Source organism: Molothrus ater, chromosome 8 (genome assembly GCF_012460135.2).
Source record: "Molothrus ater isolate BHLD 08-10-18 breed brown headed cowbird chromosome 8, BPBGC_Mater_1.1, whole genome shotgun sequence".
NCBI lineage: Eukaryota > Metazoa > Chordata > Aves > Passeriformes > Icteridae > Molothrus > Molothrus ater.
The window spans coordinates 32,512,037-32,532,795 of NC_050485.2; the positions used below are offsets into that span (position 1 = coordinate 32,512,037).

Sequence of the window (20,759 nt, forward strand, 5' to 3'; positions counted from 1 at the left end):
TCTTCACTTTCAAATACTGAGACTGTAAAAGAAGGATGCTCCTTTGGGGAGGGATACAGCACATGACAATTATGCTTGCCTAAACTGTATGAAAAGTTATTCTGCTTGTTTTCAAGTCAATCTGTTCCTCAATTTTCCTTTTTAGTTTGTGTAAGGTGATAAAATAGTACCCTGTGCCTTAATTCTAATGGACCAGTAAGTGATGGTTTCTGAAGAAAAAAAGTCAGGTACAAGTGTATTGTATTTTATATCATTTTAGGATAGTACATCTGAAAATGAGATGTGTATCTGAATAAAGCTTGGGAAATCCCAAAGATTAAAAAATTAATTATATAGTTTCTGATTTGGGGATTATTTCTCTGTAATCTTTGTGGTCCCAGGAGCTGGACTTGATGATCCATGCAGGTACCTTCCAACTCAGGACTTTCTATGGCTCTAATCCCATGAGGTTCCTAATGGAGAAAATAAGGATTCAGTGGTTGATTTTATGCTTCTATTAATGGGATTACTTTGCAAATCCCCATTTTGTTGCCACACAGATCCAGGTGCCAGCAAAGAAGGTATCTTTGCACACAAAGGTGGATTAGGTCTTTTCTGCTGACCAGAACTCTCCTGTTCCATGCTTTGCCTATCATGAAATGTGCCACGAAGTGGTGATGTTGCATCCACCCTGCTCAGGCAGCTGGCACAAACTCTGTGTACACAAACACACATAAAGATGTGTCATCATATGCTAGAGAGGCATTTTCTTGTGTCAAGGTTGAGTCATGGATTCACAGCTGAAAGGGAGTAGCTGGCTGTCCTGGATGGGCAGCAAGGATGGTGTTTCCTGTTTCAGTGTGGGGTTGGTGCTTGCTCAGCTCAGGCACTGTTGCAGAGCAGTCAAACACAGATGAGTCTCTCTCAATTCCCTGTGTCGTGCCAGGCCTGCTCTCAGCAGCTGGGAGTAAAATGAAGTAACTCCTGCTTGCCAGGAGAGGTCAGAGGTGTGTCTGTGTTTTTCAGAATGACTTATTTAGTACACTTAGAAAATCAAGGCACGCGGTGAGGAGGGACAGAAAATAAACAAGCGACGGGCAGGATAAATTAAAAATAAATAACATGTGCTTATTTGGTGGTGAGGTCAGTTTAAAATCTGATATATAAGATATACAAAGGTGCTGTCTTTGCCTTTAGCCTTTGGTGACAGCGAGTTCTGTGCTGCACCCGAGCACCTCTGGATGGCATCGTTGGCTCATGCACATCACTGTGAGCCACAGCCTGGGGCTTCCCCACCATCCTGGGCTGCTTGTCCAAAAGTCTCTTAAAGCACAGAGCTGTCAGGGTTTTGCTGCAGGTTTGGTGGAGTGCTGGTGTGGTGGGATTGCCACAGGTTTCAATAAGAGCATCACTGAAAGGTTTGGGTTGGGGTTGTCCCCCTCCTTCCCCACCCAAAGGATGTCCCAAGGTGCACAAGGGTGCTTGGGGCAGCTCTCCTGCTTTCAGGGCTCAGTGCAGTTTACACGGACAATTTAGGAAAAGGTTCTTCCCCCAGAGGGTGCTGGCACTGCCCAGGCTCCCCAGGGAATGGGCACAGCCCTGAGGCTGCCACAGCTCCAGGAGCAAGGACAGCACTGCCAGGGACAGGGTGGGATTGTTGGGGTGCCTGTGCAGGGCCAGGAGCTGGACTGATGATCCCTGGGTCACTTTCCAGCTCAGGATGCTCTCTGATTCTACATTTGTGTGTTTTCCAAGGTCTTCTGCCCACCCAGTGCCCACCCAGGTTATGCAGGGATGTGCCCTGGGGTTGCCTCCTCCCCAGGCTCTCACCCCCCTGACCTCTGCAAAGTCTCTCCACTGTTGGCTGCTCCCAGCATGAGATTCAAAACATGGGTTAAACATTCAGTTTTGTACCACCTTGCATGGAGTCCTGCAAGTTGGCTCTTTTGTCCTGCTTCTCTTGGATCTTTAAAGTCAATTAAAATCTGTGCAGCCTATTTCCTTTAATGTGACACAGTTTTCCTGTTTCCCCCTCCATCTCAAGTGTTGAACTCAGTAGCCAAAGCAGGCACAGATCAGTCCAAGAAAAGCTATAAATAATGAAACAGAATAAAACTTCTGCTGGCACAAATCAGGGCAAAAGTTGGGAAGGTGAGGGGATAAGATTGGTGTGTTGGGTGACCTGACACTGGGTGAATAGCTGTGCTGGCCTTTCCTGGGTGTAAATTCTATTTGCAAAGGGTCAGTCTGGGCTGCAGGCTTCTCCTGTCTGTTTGTCCCATGCCCAGGACAGACCAGGCCATTGCTGCAGGCTCCTGAGGGCTCTGAGATTTGTCAGCATTGGGAAATGTGGTGCCAGTTCCAGAATTTCTGTGCACACCTGGCCAACATCTTTCCCATCTAGGGAAGAGCATGTTCTTGTCTTCCAGCTCAGGGCATGTGCTAATTCCACTTGCAGCTAATTGGCCTTGACATCAAACCAATGATTCCCACAATAACTATTGATTCTGCAGTGCTGTGTAATATCCTCATTCCTTTTTGTAGGCTGCAAGTTAGAGCAGAGGAAAATGACTTTGAGGCTTTTCCAAGTGTCTCCCTGTACCTCTGGAAGCAGCTTCCAGGTGCATCAGATGGATCTTGGCAGGGGGTAAGAATTGCTTCCCCCCTTCTACTCGTTGTTATTTAGAGATTTTGATTTGTAAATAATGGATTTTCCATTGCTGGTGTGTGGCAGCAGCCGGGAATATTCATGGCCCACTGCCCCTGCTCACCTGTGGGCTCTGGGCTGGCTTTGGAATGTGGCAGTGTGGATCCATCCCCTCTCAGTGCCCTCCTGGGCTTTCCTTCCTTGGATTAGGGATTAATCTGGTGGCCATGGCTGATGCTGACAGCAGTCAGCATCCCTGAGCTGCCTCATTACAGACATCAAGGATTGCCCAGGGATGGAGGCCCTGGGAGCTGCCATCTCCTGCCAGCTCTGCCACTGTTCTCCACAACTGGGTCAGGTTACTTCATGTGTCCCTACTTTTTAATTATCCTCTGAGAATAATTACCCTGACTTCCTTAATAAAGCGGCTTGTGATCTGTTCCTCTTGCCTGGTTAAAGAAAACCCAGAGAATTTGTAGTAAATTGGCTTACCAGGAGAGAAATCAAAACGTGACCAAGACAAAAGCTGGGGCAGAGAAGTCTTTTGGACTGACTAAGGATTGGGAAAAGCAGGTTCTGTCATTAAATGAAATTACAAAATTATTCTTCAAAAACACCCCACACATAGATAAATTCACCGCTGTCACTGTGTAATTCAGTGACACTCATGACAATTTCTGGGCAGAAAGTCACCTCTTGCTGCTCTGCAGGGAAGGAGCATCCCTCCACCCTCCCTTTCCTGCTCCCTGTGTTACCAACCCAGCCAAGATGAGCAATTTTATGAGTTCTTTCCCATCTCTTGGGTACCAGCAGTGTGTCATGAGAATGAGCAGGCAGACACTCCCTTTGTGCAGAAACACAACCAGAGGCATTCCTAGGGCCTCACATCTTGATCATTAAGCCTGTGTCAAGTATTAAATGGAAGGAGTTCCAACCTATATTTGCACTGTGAAAAGTTGTATTACAATTCATGCTGGTTAATGTCTTAAGCAATGTTTGTTAAAGCTGGAGTCAGTGAGTTGGTTGTGGTGACTGATTGCAGGCAGGGCCAAGGCACTGCCTTATCACCCTTTATTGCATATTCAAATTATGGTTTGCTCTGTCTGTGAGAGGATCTTCACATGTTTTTATCAATTGCTTGACCACAGTTTGGTTACCATAATACTTGAATCAGCTTTGTACAGGAAGCTCAGAGTAAATCCTGCAGTGCCTTAGTGTGCACATCTGATCACATCCTTCCACCTTCCCAGAGTATTCCAGTGTCCAGTCACAGAAATTACTAACTCATGCATGAATTTAATTATCTTCAGCCTGAAAGAGAAGTGGGAGTTTGAGGGGGGTTTATTAGCATATAATTTATTTATTGGTAGCATAATAAACCTCGAGGGAGCAGTGCGTGCTCAGGACACACCCTGAGTATCAGAATAGAGATCAATCTGCAATGAGAGCAGGAGAAATAAAGGAGGAATGGATCAGGTGAGTGAGGAAAAGCAGCATTCCTCAGGCCCTGACGGTTCTGCTCTCTGCCTGTCCCTGGCAGCCCCTGGCAAGGGAGGCAGTGTGCACTCTGCAGCCTGGCACTGACCACATCTGCTGCAATTCTGCTTCCCCTCTTGCCTCACATCCTCCCAGCTCAGGCAGCAGCAGAGGCAGCTCAGGTTTCTATTTCTCCTCTTCTGAAGCTGATAAAGGGCTGGAAGGAGAGGAGCTGGTGCCAGTTTCTGCCACCTTGAAGGCAGAGGCAGCAGGACCTGGGGGGACACGTGGCTCAGCTGGTTTGGTGTATGGGACTAAAGCACTTCCAGGCCCTCTCTGACAGCACCCAAAGCTAATGGCCTTTCTTCTTTCATTCCCTTCTGCTCTGGTGCCTGCCTGTCTTGGCAGGACGTGCTCTTCCAGCCTGGGCTGGCAGCCACCCTCCCTCCCTCCCTCCCTCCCCAGCTCCTGCCCTGCCTGAGCAGCACCAGAGCCTTTGGCAGCTGCTTGCTTGTCCAAAGTGTTGTTTTCCTTTCCCTCCTGCTGCAGTTCCTGAGCTGAGCTGGTGCTGGTGGCAGTTCAGGGCTTTTCCAGGGCTTCCACAGGCTGTGTCCAGCACCAGCACCTGTGACCTGAGCAGCACAGCGCAGGGGATGGTCCTCACTTATTTTTGTCCCTGTTTGTATCCCTTTTCTCAGCACCTGCACAAGGCTGCAGTGGAACATTCCCCAGTGAAGGAGCCTTTCTCAACACTTGTCCCTTGCAGAACACTGAGCTGCATCAGCTTGTCCAGCCTTTGGCAGCATTGATGAATTCCATACCAAAGGAAAACCACTGTATTTCTGTGAAAATGCAGCTGAGAGTGCTGAAATGTGCTGTAGAAAGGGCACAGCTGGGACAGCTGCACAATTGGGGTTTCACTAGAGATTTCCTTTTTTTTAAGCATGGGTTCCTCCTCTCTGCTGGTCTTTTTCCTGTAGCTAAATATCCTCCAGGCTCTTTGATGCTGCAGGGAGTCCTCTCAGACTGCTCAGATTGATAAAACCAAGGCAGAGCATTGTTTTCAAAGGCAGAGAGAAGCAAATAAGAGAGGGGCTGCTGATGTAACTCCCTTGAAGCAAATGCTTCAATATCTGAAGTTTAATCTGGCTCGGGCCCTTGCTTGTACTGTAAACACACTCATGAGCAGCAGTGCCAGAACAGTGCCTTGTGCTGGCACCCTGCAAGCACAGAACACCTGAGCATTCCTGTTTGAATGCTGCTCTGTGTGCCCATGGATGCTGGAGAGTCCCTGCAGGCTTAGCCAGTGACATTTATTTTTTTTTCTCTACGAGTGGGTTCAGCCAACAAACCCAGAGTGGCTGCCTGCCACCCCTGGAAGTGTCCAGGGCCAGGTTGGACAGGGCTTGAAGCAGCCTGAGGTAGTGGAAGGTGTCTCAGAAGGTGGAACTGGATGGGCTTTGAGGTCCCTTCCAACCCAAACCAGTCAATTCTGTGATTCCAGCAGCTGCAGAAGGGATGCAGACAGATTTTATTGGGGTGCAGGGGACAGGGGCTGCCAGCCCCGAGACACAGGAGCTGCTGCCCTCCAGCAGCCTCTGCTGGGCTGGCTCTCACCCCTTTGGGAGCGTGGTGGGACTGGCAGAGTTAGAAACAAAGCAGCCAGCAGTGCCAGCTGTGGGTCTGCTGCAGCCTGGGATGTGTGTGTGTGTGTGAGTGTTTGTGTGAGAGTGCTGGTGTGTGTTTGTGAGTGCTGGTGTGCTGCAGCCTGGGCTGTGTGTGTTTGTGTGTGCTTGTGAGTGCTGGTGTGTGTTTGTGAGTGTTTGTGTGTGTGTGCTTGTGTTTGTGAGTGCTGGTGTGTGTCTGTGTTTGTGTGTGTGTTTGTGTTTGTGTGTGTGTTTGTGTGTGTGTTTGTGTTTGTGTGTGTGTTTGTGAGTGCTGGTGTGTGTTTGTGTGTGTGTGTTTGTGTTTGTGAGTGCTGGTGTGTGTCTGTGTTTGTGTGTGTGTTTGTGAGTGCTGGTGTGTGTTTGTGTGTGTTTGTGAGTGTCTGTGTGTGTCTGTGTGTGTGTGTGAGTGCTGGTGTGTGTTTGTGTGTGTGTGTTTGTGAGTGCTGGTGTGTGTTTGTGAGTGCTGGTGTTTGTGTGCGTGTGTGTCTGTGTGTTTGTGAGTGCTGGTGTGTGTCTGTGAGTGTGTGTGTTTGTGTGTGTGTGTTTGTGTGTGTGTTTGTGTGTGTGTTTGTGTGTGTGTTTGTGTGTGTGTTTGTGAGTGTCTGTGTGTGTTTGTGTGTGTGTGTGAGTGCTGGTGTGCTGCAGCAGGAGCTCCAGTGCAGGGTGGGTGACAGAAGAAGGCTTTGGGGTGCAGGCAGCTCTGGCCCTGCTCTGGCTGGGTGCAGACAGCCTGGGACGTGACTCACAGTCACACTTTGCCCCCAAACCATCCCAATTGTCGCTTGTCTGTGGTTTCCAGTGGCTGTCACAGCGGGGTTGGCTCCACCTCAGCCCTGCTGAGAGGAGCTGGTTCAGCACACGGGGCTGGTGCTGCTGCTCGGGGTCTGCATCCTCTGGGCCTTTGAACCAAAAGTCTCCCTACAAAACAGGCTGTGTGTGTCTGTGAGGAGCAGGGGAAGAGCCTGGCTGCTCTTTGGGTGGATCTGCAGCTCATCCCAAAGGCTTTTCCTTACTTCTCTGCTTTGTGTGCACAGTGAAACATCACTTGCTTAAACGGCCAAAGCACAGCACAGGCACTGGCTGATCAGGGGATGCAATTAGGGAAATTAGTGCAATGAGTCTGATGAGGAGCAGCTGGGGGGGCTCAGCCCGGAGGAAAGGGAGCTCAGGGGGGACCTTCTTGGTCTGTAACTGCTTGGGAGGAGGCTGCAGCCAGGTGAGTGTCAGTCTCTTCTCCCAGGTGACAACAGGACAGGAGGAAATGACCTCAAGCTGTGCCTTGGGAGGATTAGATTGGGTTTTGGGGAAAAATTCTTCACAAAAAGGTTTGTGCAGCCCTGGCACAGCTGCCCAGGACAGTGGTGGAGTCCCTATCCCTGGAGGGATTTAAAAACTGTGTGGATGTGGCACCTGGGGCTGTGGGTCAGTGGCACTGACAGGAATTTGGGGAGGCAGGGTGGGCTGATGGAGCTGTCAGAGCCAGGTGGGAGCTCCCAGGCTGCAGCCACAGGGCCCTTCTCCATCCCCATTCCCAGTGCAGGGACACATTTCTCACTGGGAATTTCCAGAGGGCTCTGTGGGGCAGGACACAGCCAGCAGACTCGTGGAATAACAAGAACTGTCCAGCTCAGCTGTTGGCTGCACAACAGAGTCCAGGCCTAAAAATAGGAGGATGTCTGACCCCAAAGTGAAGGATTTTTACTTGAAACCCAGCCTGGCACCCACCGAGGGTGACATCATCCAGAGGGGAAGTTGGAAAAGCTTCCAAACTCGTTGCTTTCCGTGGAGAAGTGCTAAATGCATGTGTCAGCAGATAATCCAGCAGCACATTTGCTGTGGCCATGAATCAGGGGAGAGAGGAACTGGGAAGGAAGGACCTGAAGGGGGAGGAACAGGATTGGAGCTGCAGGTTGGAAAGGAGTTTTGGGAGTGTTGCCTGTGTACAGCTCGAGGACAGATGATAAAGCCCATTCAGGCTGAGTCTGTCCTGTGAGGATGACATTTTTCTTTCCTTTGAAGTGTGCTAAAAGTTACTGTGCTGCTCTCAAGGTTCTGGCTGTGAAACCACCCAGTGGTGTGTGGTGATATTGGCCACAGCTGTGCACGATTTGGATTTTCAAGTGCCTGGATACTGCTGGAGGTGGCCATGGAAGCATCTGAGGTGCCCAGGTGCTGACTGACTGCCTTGGTTTCAGCTCTCTGATATTTGCAGCAGCTTTTCCCAGGCTAACCTTCAGGGATTTGATCCAAATCTGTGCTCACATGGCATGGGTGACCTTGCTGCTGCTGTTCTGTGCTTGAACACAGTTCCTCATGCTTCTGTGCTGAGCTGCTTTTTCTTCTGTAAAAGTGACAGTGTGTATGAAATGTGGTGGCAGCTTTCCTCTGGAGCTTGGTGTCTTTTCCCTGTGGATGCTGCCAGGCAGCTCCTGTGCTCACCCTCTAACGAGGGCACCTTTCCTTCAGTGCTGAAATCTGCAGCTCTTTGCAGAGGATGAAAGCTGAGTGTGCTATGAGGAGTCTCCTCTATCTGTTTCCCTTCTGCCTTTTAAATTCTCATTATGTATTTATGATGCTGTTGTAGCAGGGATGCCTGGAGCACAACCATGGGCACTGTTTGGTCTCTGGGTCCCCAGTGAAGCTGGAAAAGCTGCTGTTGTTGTGTAAACACTGTGTCAAGAGCTGATTTCATGTGTGCTGCTGGGCATTTTCACCCAGCTCTGATAATGAAAAGAGGAAAGGAGTTTTGCCATGCCAACACAGACATCTGATAGGAAACCAATTTATTGGGTAGAGACTGAGAACGGGGTTCAGGCACACCAGCCCTTCCTTCTTGGGGTTTTAGCACTCTTAGATCATGACAGCAGTGACACTGGCTGTGTGCTGGGAAATGACGTGGCTGTGGTGGCAGAGGTGCTGCACTGGCACTGCCTGAGCCTGGGGCAGGCAATGATACCCAGGCAGGGTCAGGAATTTAATTCCATGCCAACACCAAATACAAGGAGGTCAAGCTCCCAGCTCCCAGGGGATTGACCAGTTTTTTTCCATGGCTTACCCTTTTTCTGCATGAAATCTTGAAGCCTGCCTGACCCAGGGACAGATCTCTGCTTGCAGCCAGGCTGTGAAACCTCTGAGCTTTTGATCCCTGGCACTCCTGATGAGGCACAGCCCAAGTGGAGCAGCTGGGTGAGTGGCAGGGGCCTAAACCTGAGCAGCTGGGATAAATCTGGCACTCCAGGAGTGAATGGCAGTCCTGCTGCAGCAGAGAGCCTTCATTCCAGTGAGCATTAGTGGAGCTGACAGACGTGAGAGTGAGCACACACTGGACGAGCCAGCTCTCGTTCTTGCAGACGGAGCACTTTTATTTTTCCTTGCTGGTTGAGATGTTCTAGCAAACACTCGACTTCCCTGTCATCCATAAACTATGTGGAGAGGTGGGGAGTTGCCTTTTTACCCAAGCAAATGGACTTCTGCTTTGAAAAGTCCCTTCCTGCAGTTTTTGGCATGACTGATCGCTCTGTTCTCAACAGCCCCTGAGCTTCGTGATGCAGTAGTTTTGTACAAAGCTGTATTCTTATGTGCAGAAGCTCTTAGAGTTCTTTGAAAACACATCCCTAGGTGTCTGTGCTGTGGTTTTAAGGGAGAGTTGGAGATGGGCCTTGCCTGGAGGAGGGAGTGGGCTCTGGGGCTGTGAGGCAGTGGCCAGAGGCGCTGGCAGGCACTCGGCGCTGGCCAGCGCTGCTGCACGTAGCACAAGCTGTCAGATCACATGCAGATAAAAACACTGCATGTTAAAAGACCTTTACAGCGTGAATTGAGCCATATTGTGCATTTACTCTGAGGAGCAGTGCTTGATGAAACACATCCCCTTCCCTGTGCTGGATCCTCATTTCCCCATTGCACACTTGTGGGGGACTCATAGAGCAGCACCTTCCCCTCTCCAGTCATCTCTGTTTTTCTGTTGCCTTTCTGGTCGTTAAATACAAACGTAATAAATGCATTTATTTCTGGAGCAGAGCTTTGCAATCCTTCCCTGTGCACACAGGGCCAAGAGGCTCAGCTCAGAGCTGGCACTGGCCACAGGGCTGTGTGCTCACGTGCTCGCTCTGAAGGGACTCGAGCATTTTGTGCAAACATATGTTGGAAATGCCACTCGTGACCGCCTCAGGGCCATCGTGTGGGCTCAGCCCTGCTGCAGATGGGCTCCCAGCTGGCCCTGGGCAGGCACTCAGAAAATCCCAGTGCCCTGAGGAAAGCCTGGGAACCGCAGCGTGGCAGGGCAGAGGGAGAATCCGCTCCTCTGCGGGGCAGCACTGACCTTTGTGATCACAAAGGCATCTCTGCCTCCCTCCATCAGGCAGCAGTGATCAGCCACAGGGGCTGCTCTCCTCTGGGGCTCCTCTTCCCCCTGTCCTGGCTCCTGGGAGAGGAGTGAGAGGACAGGTTTTGGCTGAGGATGGGGAGACCAGCTCCTGTTCATACAAAATGGGTACAAAGACCTCAGTGGAAAGGGGGGGAAAAAAAAAACTCTGTCTGCATTTCAATCAGCCTCAGCCTAATTAAAGTGGCTTTTTGCAGGGGCTGGCAGGCCCAGAGTGATTTGTGCAATTAATGCCTTTTGTGTTTGTGTGGTGGGTTTTTTTCTTACCTCACTCGTTTATGGGACCATCACCTATGTGTAATCTGTGCTTTTAAGGTTAGAAATAAGGGGCTGGATCCTCAGCTGCTCCAAGGAGTGGAGTAAATGGGGAGAGCTCTGCTGATTTACACCTGTGCTGCTCTGGATGTTTGGAAATAGCTTAGCAAGTGTAAAAGAGGGGGGAAAAAAAGGTTTCTCCATCCATCTGGAACACATTGCATCCATCAGGGGAAGGAGAGGCATTTGTGAGAGTGAACGCTTCATTTATCAGTGCATGAGCTATTGAAAAGCCTGGATGTAGCTGGGATAATTAGAACCCAGATTAGTCTTCTTGGAATGGAAAAGTAACGACAATCCTAATTTTACCAAATCCTCTGAAATGTATTGCCTATTTGTTTAACACCCCAGACCCTTTCCAACAGCAGGGGATCTGACAGATTTACGGAGGTGCAGTTTGGTAATCTGAATACTTGGAGTTCATCTGCCTGGGCTGCTCTGGTTATTTTCACTGTCACCACTTGGAGGCCCTGGGAACTGGGATGCAGAGGGAGCACAGGGGAGGCACGGGCCAAACATCAGCTGGAGACACTCAAGCATTCTCCTTTCACTGGGCTCTGCAGGTGAGGAGGACCTGGCCAGCTTCAGCTGTGGGTGGGAAGGGACCAAAGCTCCTTCCTTCCCCTCTTCAGGACCTGCCCCTTTTTCTTTCCTGAATATTTGGTGGTTTTTTTTTTTTTTTTCCCTGGATGTTTCTCCCATCCCTGGAAATGTTCAAGGCCAGGCTGAATGGGGTTTGTTTGGAGCAACCTGGTCTAGTGGAAGGTGTCCCTGCTGGTGTCTGGGATTGGAACTGGGTGGTTTTTAAGGTCCTTTCCAGTCCAAACCTTCCATGATTCTCTGTTAGGAGAGGCAAGATTCAGAAATTCCCCATGCAAGGAAGGTCAGAGTGCCCAGTATCGGGGATATTTGGAGAGCTGACTGCAGTTACCCTGTGCCAAGCCATGGGTATCACCTGTCCCCCTCAGTCTTATCAAAACTGAAAACCTCTGCTAGAGGCAGGAATAGCAGCACAAGAAGGAAAATCCCTTTGGGACAAAAGAGGCTTTGTGAAGAACAGAGGATATCCAGAATCTGTGGAAAGGCAGGAAAAGGAGCAGAGCTCTGCACCTGGAAGCTTCATTTGCTGCCATCATTTAATAAGAGAGGAAAATACCTGGGCTGGGTTTTTATAATTGTTTCTGGTCTTTTTTGTGATAAGTTCATAACTTTTAGGCCTGTCTGCATTTGTGGCTTTATGGGCTGTGCTGCCTTCTGGCTGAATATTTACTCTTTTCTTACCACAAAAGTCAGTGCCTTCCCAGTGCAGCAGGAGCTGAAACACAGAGTCTTGATTTCCTGTTCAAATCTAATGCATTTGGGATTTTGGAGTTTTTGCAAGCACTCACAAACCCCCAAACAACAAACCCTGAAAGCTGAAAATGATTGTCCAAAGAAGACAGAAGGAAAATTTCCTTTGCCTCCTTCTGAGTCAGGGGTTTAGTCCAAGGGGTTCAGCAGCACTTTAGACACAAGCCAGATTCTCCCTAATAAAATTCAAAAGGCATTTTTCCTTCAAGCCACAAGTTCTAATGTAAAATCTCCCACATTTTCCTACACCACTGTCAGGAACTGGCCCCTGCTGGAGGTGGAGTGCAGAGTTAGCTCAGGCTGCCTGTCTGGAGGATTTTTCCTGCTGCACTTTGCACGGGAGCACACAGAGGGGGCCTCGTCAAAACAATTGTAGAAATAAAAAATCCTTGTCACCAGGATTGCTGTGCTGTCCAGGATGGCCAGGACCCCTGCCAGGGGGCTCAGAGACCCTGGCACAGAGCCCAAAACTCCTGTGGGTTTGATTATGACCCATGGAGCAAGTTACCCACCTTAGATGAAGATCTGCAAGCCACAACAGTTTAAGCAGAATGACAGTGAATTTATCACAGGGTGGAAAAGTAGATTTTGGGGTTTTCCAGAATGGGGGTTCAGGGGGCAAGATGGAGGGATCTGAGTGTGTCCAGCCTTTCTCCTTCTTCTCGGCCTCCATCTTCTGCTGTGATGGTGGCACTTTTAGATTGGTTTACAGTAGAAGCTCACTGTCTAACATAGGTGATAGGTGTTGGGAAGTAATTGTAAATATTGTACAGGTAGTTTTTAGTATAAAAAGATAACACTGCCCTGGGGCAGGCAGAGTGCCTCTGACTGTCCTGCTGAGCGGACCTTGGCTGGACAGGAGAAAGAATTTTATAGATAAGGAACAATAAACAACCTTGAGACTGAGACCTGAAGAGCTCTGACTCCTCCTTCGAGCACCAGGCTGGGAAAAGAGACTTTAACACATCTCAGGGTCACCGTGAGCAGCGAGAGACCCCCAGACAATCAGGGGGGGCTGGGATGTGTCTGGGGGGTACCAGGAGGCTCCAGTGTCCCTGTTACCAAAGCAGTGTCCCCACAGTGCTGTGCTCCCAGCCTCTGTGCTGCCATCCCCCCATGCCTGATCACATTTCTGCAGGTGTCCAAGCCCTGAAAAGTTTGGGGTGAGCTGTTGGATGGTGTGGGGCTGGTGGTTTATGAGGGAACATCTGTGCTTTGTCACCTGGAGGTTACAAAAGAGTTGGCCTGAGTGAGACAAAGGAAGGAATTTTTGCATGTGCTTGGGGAAATGGTGGGGAGCAGCAGAAAATGAACCTCCCTTTGTCCAGAGCAGAGCCAGTGCCCTCAGTGCCAGCTCTGCCCCACATTTAACCCCCCTTAGGCAGATTGCTGATCCTGGAGGCCAGCAGCAGCTCCAAGGGTTAGGAAACCAAAGCCACTTCTGAGGGCTTTTTGTCTCCCAGGTTTCCTGCTGCAGCCCTGGCAGAAGTGGTGCCAGCCAGGGCTGTGGCAGTGGCTGTGGCTGGTGCTGCCAGCTGTGCAGCAGCTGTGGGCCAGGGAGTGCTGCCAGCTGTGTGTGGCAGCCCTGCCAGGCTGGAGAGATGAGCAGGGCCTGGTCCCTCCCTGTCTGAAGCCAGTGGGAGCCTCTCCATCACTCCTGGAAAACATCTTGCGCCTCCCAAATCTTCCTGTTCTTTTTTCTTTTTTACTTTTAAAACATCGCAGCCCACAGTCGCAAGAGGCAGGGCTGTCCCTGAAATCCTGACCTGGGATTGTTTTCAGCTGCAAAATGCTGTGACAATGTTCATGCTGTGTCTTGGGAGGGGATTTTCATGCTGTGTAAACGTGAGGTGTCCTGGAAGTTGCTCTTGGGGGTTTTGGGGAGTGATTACAGGAGATGCTAAATAGGGAGGTTGAGGAGGGTGGGATGGAGTGACTCCCTTGGCTTCCATCAGTGCTTGGACGCTCTGTTCCAGCTGCAGTGAGCATCATTCAGCTCCAGAGTGCTGCACCCTCCTCCCACAGCCTTGTGTGGCCATTCCCAGGAGCTTTGTCCCTGCAAAGCACAGCCTGTCACCAGCAGGACAGGACAGTCAGAGGGGAGCAGTGGAGTTTGCCATAGAAACATTCAACCCTTACCCAGGCTGAATAATGATGCAGGGTGCCATTCCATACTCTGGGATGCTGCCTGGATGTGCTGCTGGATCTGATGGGATGGATGAACAGCTTTGCAGCTCAGCTCCCTGGGCTTGTCCCAGTGGCTGTCCCTGCCTGGCTGCAGGTTGCTCAGGGAGGGGATTTTGGTTGTTCAGGGGTCTTGATGGGGTTCTCTGTGCCAGCCCCAGCTTGGGCTGTTCCTGCTGGCTTCAGGGAGGGTCTGCAGAGGCACATCAGCAGTGCCAGCAGCTCCAGCTCCTCCTGACACTGCCTGCCTGCTCTCAGACTTCCTATACACAGAATTCACAGAATCACTGGGCTGGAAGAGACCTTCAAGATCATCGAGTCCAACCCAGCCCCAACAGCTCAACTAAACCCCGGCACCCAGTGCCACATCCAGGCTTTGTCAAACACACCCAGGGATGATATCCTTCTCCTGGGAGCAGAAACCATCTCTCTGTGGCTCTGGGCAAATCAGGAAGATCAAAAGCTTCCCTCAGTGCCCTCTCTGATGCTGGCATTGTGCCCCTGTGCCCTGCTTGCCAGACCTCCTCCTCCCCCTACACAGGGTGGCATTGCTGAGGAGGGTCCCCCCTTGCTGAGGGCTGAGCTGTCCCCACTCAGTCCCTGCTGGATGCTGTGGGGACACATCCCAGGCAGTGCTTCCCAGGGAAAGCCAGGCTCTGCTCAGAGCCCCTCAGGGACAGGCTGTGCTCACCCTCTGACTTCACCTGGGCAATGGGAAAGGTGCAGGGAGATGTCTGAGGGAAGAGCAAACCCAGCCAGTGCTGGAGGGGCTGGAATCAGAGCACTGGCCCTGCTCTGAGCCAAACCCACACACGCAGCCAGGCAGGCTTTATCCAAGAGAGCAGCACTCAAGGAAAAGCAGACAGAAAAAGCTGTGGTGCTTGTCCCAGGCCCACGTGCAGCCCTGTTTTCCAAAGGGAGAATTCCACACTCCTGTAGGGGTGGCTGGAGACAAAGCCCATCCCTCAGCCCCCTCCCAGAGCATCTCATCCTGACAGCAGAACGAGCTCCCTCATCCCAGGTGGCCATCCTGGGGAAAGAGGCTGATTGCCAAGTAAATCCAGGAGCTGCTGCCTTTATGGGAACCTCCTAGAGGATTGACAAGGCAGTAAAACAACAGTTTTTCCATAGCAATTGCTCTGTGGGGAATTTGGTCAGAGCGCCGCGTTGCAAATGTACAGAACAGCCTGCCTGTAGAAATCCTTGAGAGTCTGATAGGATTTAATCAATCCCATTTGTTTGGATGGAGAGGCAGCCCAGATCTCCGTGGCAGATGCCCAGGAAATGCTGGAGGCAACAAAACCTGTTAAACAGGGCTATGTGTGGCCCTGTGAGCAGAATATACTGAATTTGCCTTTTTTTCTTTTACTCAGTCAGCCCCCTCCCCTTATTACACCTCAGGTGTGTCCAGTCTTCACTCATCCTGTCATTTTCCTCAATTTTTTTTTTCCCCTTCTCCATCTCCTTGCCTCAGACTCCTGTTTTTATTTATTTGTTCCTTTATTTATAAAATGTGCCTTGATTCCCTCTTGTGCTTTGCTCTGTGCTGGGAGGCCACAGGAGGCAGCTGGGCTGTGGTGTTGGGACACAGGATGGGGTCCTGTGGGACCCAGGATGGGGGTCCCTGCTGGGTTCCCAGGGGTGCTGTGCTCTGTGATGCCCCTTCAGAAGAAGTGACATGCGGCAGAACGGGCTCTGGAGGTGGGTCCTGTCCTTGGCGTTACACACAAATCCCAAACGTGATCCTCACCATCCATGTTGCTCTAAAGGGCTTTTATTTCCAGATAAGTGACTTTCTCAGGCTTGTTTTTCATTCCCTTTGAAAACTCTTGGTTCTGCTGCTTGTCCAAGCAACAAACAGTGATAAAGAACAACCCCTTGGCACAGCACTGCAGGGGCCAGCTGGCTGGGCTGTGTATTTATTGGACTGCAGATACTGGCAGCGTGGAGTTATGAAGATCTGCTGTTAGTTCAGGCTTCTCCTCTATCTGCTTTGGCCAGCTGTCCTTTCAAATAACAGGGAAGTCTCATGGAGGTACAGGAGAAAAGTTTATTCCTGTGGTTTATCCAAGTTTGCTGTTTGCTCACTGCCCACACTTTGTCTGCCACCACCTTTACTCCTTCCCCATGGCAGCCAATCCCTTCCCTGCCTTTGTCTGCTGGATCTTTTGTACAACAGAATGAGAGAGGAGCTTTCCAAAGGCCCAGCAGTGTTGTAGAGCCACAGGAGGGCTCGGCAGGGGCTGCTGCTCCTGGAGCTGCCAGGCTGACGGAGGAGCCAGCCCACGTGGCTGCCACTATGTTGTCAAGCTTGTTTTGGGAGGCAGTGTGGGAGAAATGTCCTTTATCCTGAGATTGCTGGGTCTGCCATCCAAGGGGACACTCGTCAGCAATTTCCTATCTGCAAATCATAATTACTGGGACAGGGAGAAAAACAACCCTGGGCCAGTCTTGGTCTTACCTGCTGTGGTTCCTAAAGAAAAGGCACAAGCTCCTGTAAATAATCACCCCAGGAATGGGAAATATGGCATTTAACATCTTTCTCAAATAGCTAGGACTCAAAAAGCACCCAGGTGTTGTCTGTTTGTCCTGCAGAGGGTCTGCATGAAGCAAAACCTGGTGATTTTGGTTCAGTGAGAGGGGAAGCAGCAGCAGCACAAGGGAGATAAGCAGAGATCTGAGCCTTGCTTTTCCTGTATGAGCTGGCCTGGTGCTCTGAAAGGCACATGGGGGAGGAGGAGGATGACTTGGGTGTTGCTGTGCAGTGACTTGATGAAGATTGGCCCATCCTCATGGGAAAATCCCGGGATTTCTGCCACACCATCCCAGTCCTGCTTCTCCTGTCACTGACAGGCAGCAGCCCAGCCTCGTGTGCTTCCAGTCTGGTACCTGCCCTGGGCTCTGGCTGCAAATGGAGGAAACTCTTCCCCCTTCAAGGAGCTGCTGTGTCCCTCCTCTGTCACAGACATCTCTTATGGAAAATCCTTTCCTTAGGATTTCTCCTCCTGAGAAGCTGAGAGGTCTCAGGAACAAAATGTACCCAATGGTTACCTGCTGCTGTGGAATGCAACAGGTGCAGCTGGGATTGGCCTCATGTGGTTGTTTCTAATTAATGGACAATCACAGCCCAGCTGGCTCACACTCTCTGTCCGAGCCACAAGCCTTTGTTATCATTCCTTCTTTTTCCATTCTTAGCTATCCTTCTGATGAAATCCTTTCTTCTATTCTTTTAGTATAGTTTTAATATAATATATATGATAAAATCAAGCCTTCTGAAACATGGAGTCAGACCCTTGTCTCTTCCCTCATCCTCAGACCCCTGTGAACACTGTCACACTCCTCTGCACTGCTAGGAGTGCCATGACCTCCTGCAGATCCACCCCTCAGCATTCCTTGGGCTCTGCCTCCCTGCCAGCTCTCCCTGGACATCTCTGGACTGGCAGGATCAGCACACCTGGCGTGGGAATCCTCTGAAATCCTCTGCTGCTGGAAATCCCACTGCAGCCCTGGCTCCTGCAGAGCATCACTGTGGCCTGGCAGCCCTTCCAAGGCTGCATCCCAGCTGCAGCATGGGGGCAAGCCCTGATTTTGTGCTCTCCAGCAGGTCCCAGGCCCTGGAGCCACCATTCCAGCAGATGGCATCAAAGGCAGCTCGTTCCCCTGCTGGATCCAAGGGCTGCTTTCCCACAGTTCCACCCCCTCCAGTCCCATCTCCCAACAGCTCTGGAGCAGATATTCCTGTAAGAAAAGCCAGCTCCTTGTGAGAAGTGAGCTGTGCATTGCTTTTCCTTTGCCTCAGTGTTGAGTGACCTGTCCCATGTCACACACCAGCATGGTGCCCAGTTCTCCACCCAGCAGCAGGGACTGGGGGCTTTTTGCTCATTTTGGCCATTCAGCCACAATCTCACCTGAAAAATGTGTTGAAAACTTAATTATAGACCTTCAGGTGCAGGTTTTGATGTCTGAATTTAGTTTACTTTATATTTGCATATGCAGTGTCCTGCATAGTAGGGAGATTAAATCTTCCTTTTTCTTTATTTATTTATAAACTGTGAAGAGACCTCATAGTTGCTGGAGGTCATTGATCTACCAGACATGAAGAAATCCCTCTTCTTGAGTCCAGCCTGTGGGATTTCCCATGACCAGCAGGTCCAGCACACTGCCAGACTGCAGCTGAGACATCACACTGGGAAATCCAATCACTGCCACATCACACCTTTAAAACTTCATCACTGACTCACCATTACTTCTGATCTCTCTGGGACTGTTCCAAAATCAGGCTCCCTGCATTACAGAAGGAGCTCAGGAGTAGTGAGTGAGAGCAGGAAGAGGGAACATCAGTGTAGTTTTTCCTTTTAAACTTAAGACCCTTGTGACTTTTAAATGCAATGATTGTGACATACCCTGCCCTTGGGAAGTGTGTTCCAGCTGCCTCCCAGTGCTTGCATTAGCCACTAGACTTAGGAGGATTTTATTGATCTATTTTCAATTAAAAACAAAGAGCTGGAATTTCTTCCCACTGGGTTTGTCTTCTGCTCTATTTGTAAGTTCAAAAAGAAAAAAAATAAATAACCTTTCCTTCTTTACTAGGCCATAGATATCACCTATGCTTTGGGCTGTGCTCTTCAGTCCTCACCTGCTCAAGGGGGACTTTGGCTTCCTCAGGCTGGATTTGGGCTGTGGGCTGAGGTTTGAGGGAGGCAGAGCATGGCGGGCACATGGCAGTGTCCATGGCTGGGGTTCCTGCTGGAAAATCTGTGAAACTGCAGCGTGGTTGGTCTGTGCCAGGCAGATTTTTGATATGTCCTGTGCTCAGAGCAAGCCCACTGCAAAAACCTTGGGTGTGACAGAGAGGTGTGACACAGTGCTCTGCTGGAGCTCCAGGAGAAAAGCAAATCTGCATAATGACTTGGTTTAATGGATTAGATCTCCTAAAAACAGGATTAAGCCCTCCTGAGGGCTCTGGGGTGGCAAACAGAAGGCTCAGCTGGGCCAGTGGGTGCTCCTGTGGTCCCATGGCAGTGCTGGAGGTGGTGCTGGCACTGGGGGCACCTTTCAGTGGGTGCTGCTGCCTTGGTGCACCCTGGGGCTGCCAGCCTGGTGCCCACCACGGCCAGGGCCAGGTGGGAGCCTCCAGGTGTGCCCTGGCCTCCACCTCAGGTGGGAGCAGCATCCTCCAGGTGAGCAATCCATCAGTGCTGCTCCTAAAACATCCCCTCTGCAGAGAGCTGAGGCAGGGAATCAATTCAGATTTGGCTTTTAAGGCACAAACTTAGCCCAGGATGCTGGCAAAATTTCCAACACCAGCAGCTAAATCCCTTTCACAGGGTGAAGCTGGACTGTGTTTTCCAGGTGGGATGTACCACGGTGCCAGGGAAAAGATTCCTTCCCAGGAAAAATAATGAAAGGTGGCAGCCAATTTGTTATCCTGTGCCCTGGGAGTGAGTGAGCAGAGCCTGAGGAACAGGTGTTGTGGGGAGAAGGGGATTAAGGGAATGAAGCTGAAAGAAAAGCAACCCGATGCTCTGCAGGAAGGGATCACAGTGCCTGGGGCCATTCAGGTGTTATCCTGCTTACAAGGGCTGGGAAGCTGGGAACAGTGAAAGGGGAGGCAGGAGGGACCTCTCCAGGTGACACTTGGAGATTTATCAGGCACCTGAAGTCAACAAGAAACACAATATTAGTAATTTTGCTGGGAAGGGACAGGTGGGTGTGCTCTCAGAATGCTGCTGTGCAGGGGCAAACCCTCTGTCCCAACATATTCCTCCTCATCTGGAGTTTCAGGGAGGTTTTACACAATAAAACACCTCACTCAGCAATACCTGGGGACTCAGGGGTCAGTCCACAGCCCTTGGCTCTCACATGCACTCCCAGGAGACAGGGAGGGTTTGGCCTTGCCTGCACTGAGGAATGAAGGAATAAATAATCAATTCCTCCTGTCCTATGCAATTCACCATTTATAGTCCTGCAACAAAATCCTGCATTCTGGTTTTCAGAGAGCTGGGGACAGGGAGATCCTTTCCCTCCCTGTTGTGGGGAGCCTTGTCCAGAACATGGGGCGAAGTCTGATGGGAAAAGATAAAATCAAGTCAGTGCTACAAAAACCATGTGGAAGTTGTCCAATAGCAGCTCCAATTTGACTTTTCCTTGTTTAGTTTTCATATTGTTCCCAAATACATGCATAGATATATATATACACATATATACATATATATATGGATATATGTGTATATATATGTATGTATATATATGTGTGTATATATATATATGTGTATATATATATGTGTGTATATATATATATATATATATGTATGTATGTATGTATGTATGTATGTATGTATACCCTGAGCTTCACAAATTTGGCCCATTGATTTTGGGGAAGTCTGGAAAATCCATCTCCTTGTTTCAGCAAAGGCAGCTGAAACATTTCCTGGCTGGAATGCTGGGCATTGAGAAGATGCTGTGTTCAGCCTGATTTGAGCAATCTCCTTGACATTCCAGATTTTGCAGAGATTTATGTGAAGGTTTCCTCTGTAGCTGTGCCAGGGAAGGGCAGGTGATGACTCAGAGCCAGCTGGTTCATGATGGGGTGTCAGGAGTACAGGGACATGTGAGGACAGAGCCCAGGCACAGAGAAGGCCAGAACAACCTGTCAGCAGGTGTGGGGGAGCTGGACTGGCCCTACAGCTCCAATTTCCACCAGAACACCTTCATGAAACACCACCAGAACACAACCATGAAACACGACCAGAACACCTTC

General features: G+C 50.2%; 1 protein-coding gene across 3 annotated transcripts in view; it reads left to right on the plus strand.

Moving 5' to 3' along the window:
* Window positions 1–20,759, plus strand: part of LHPP (phospholysine phosphohistidine inorganic pyrophosphate phosphatase) — a 76,226-nt gene that overhangs the window by 24,590 nt on the left and 30,877 nt on the right. The window lies entirely within an intron of this gene.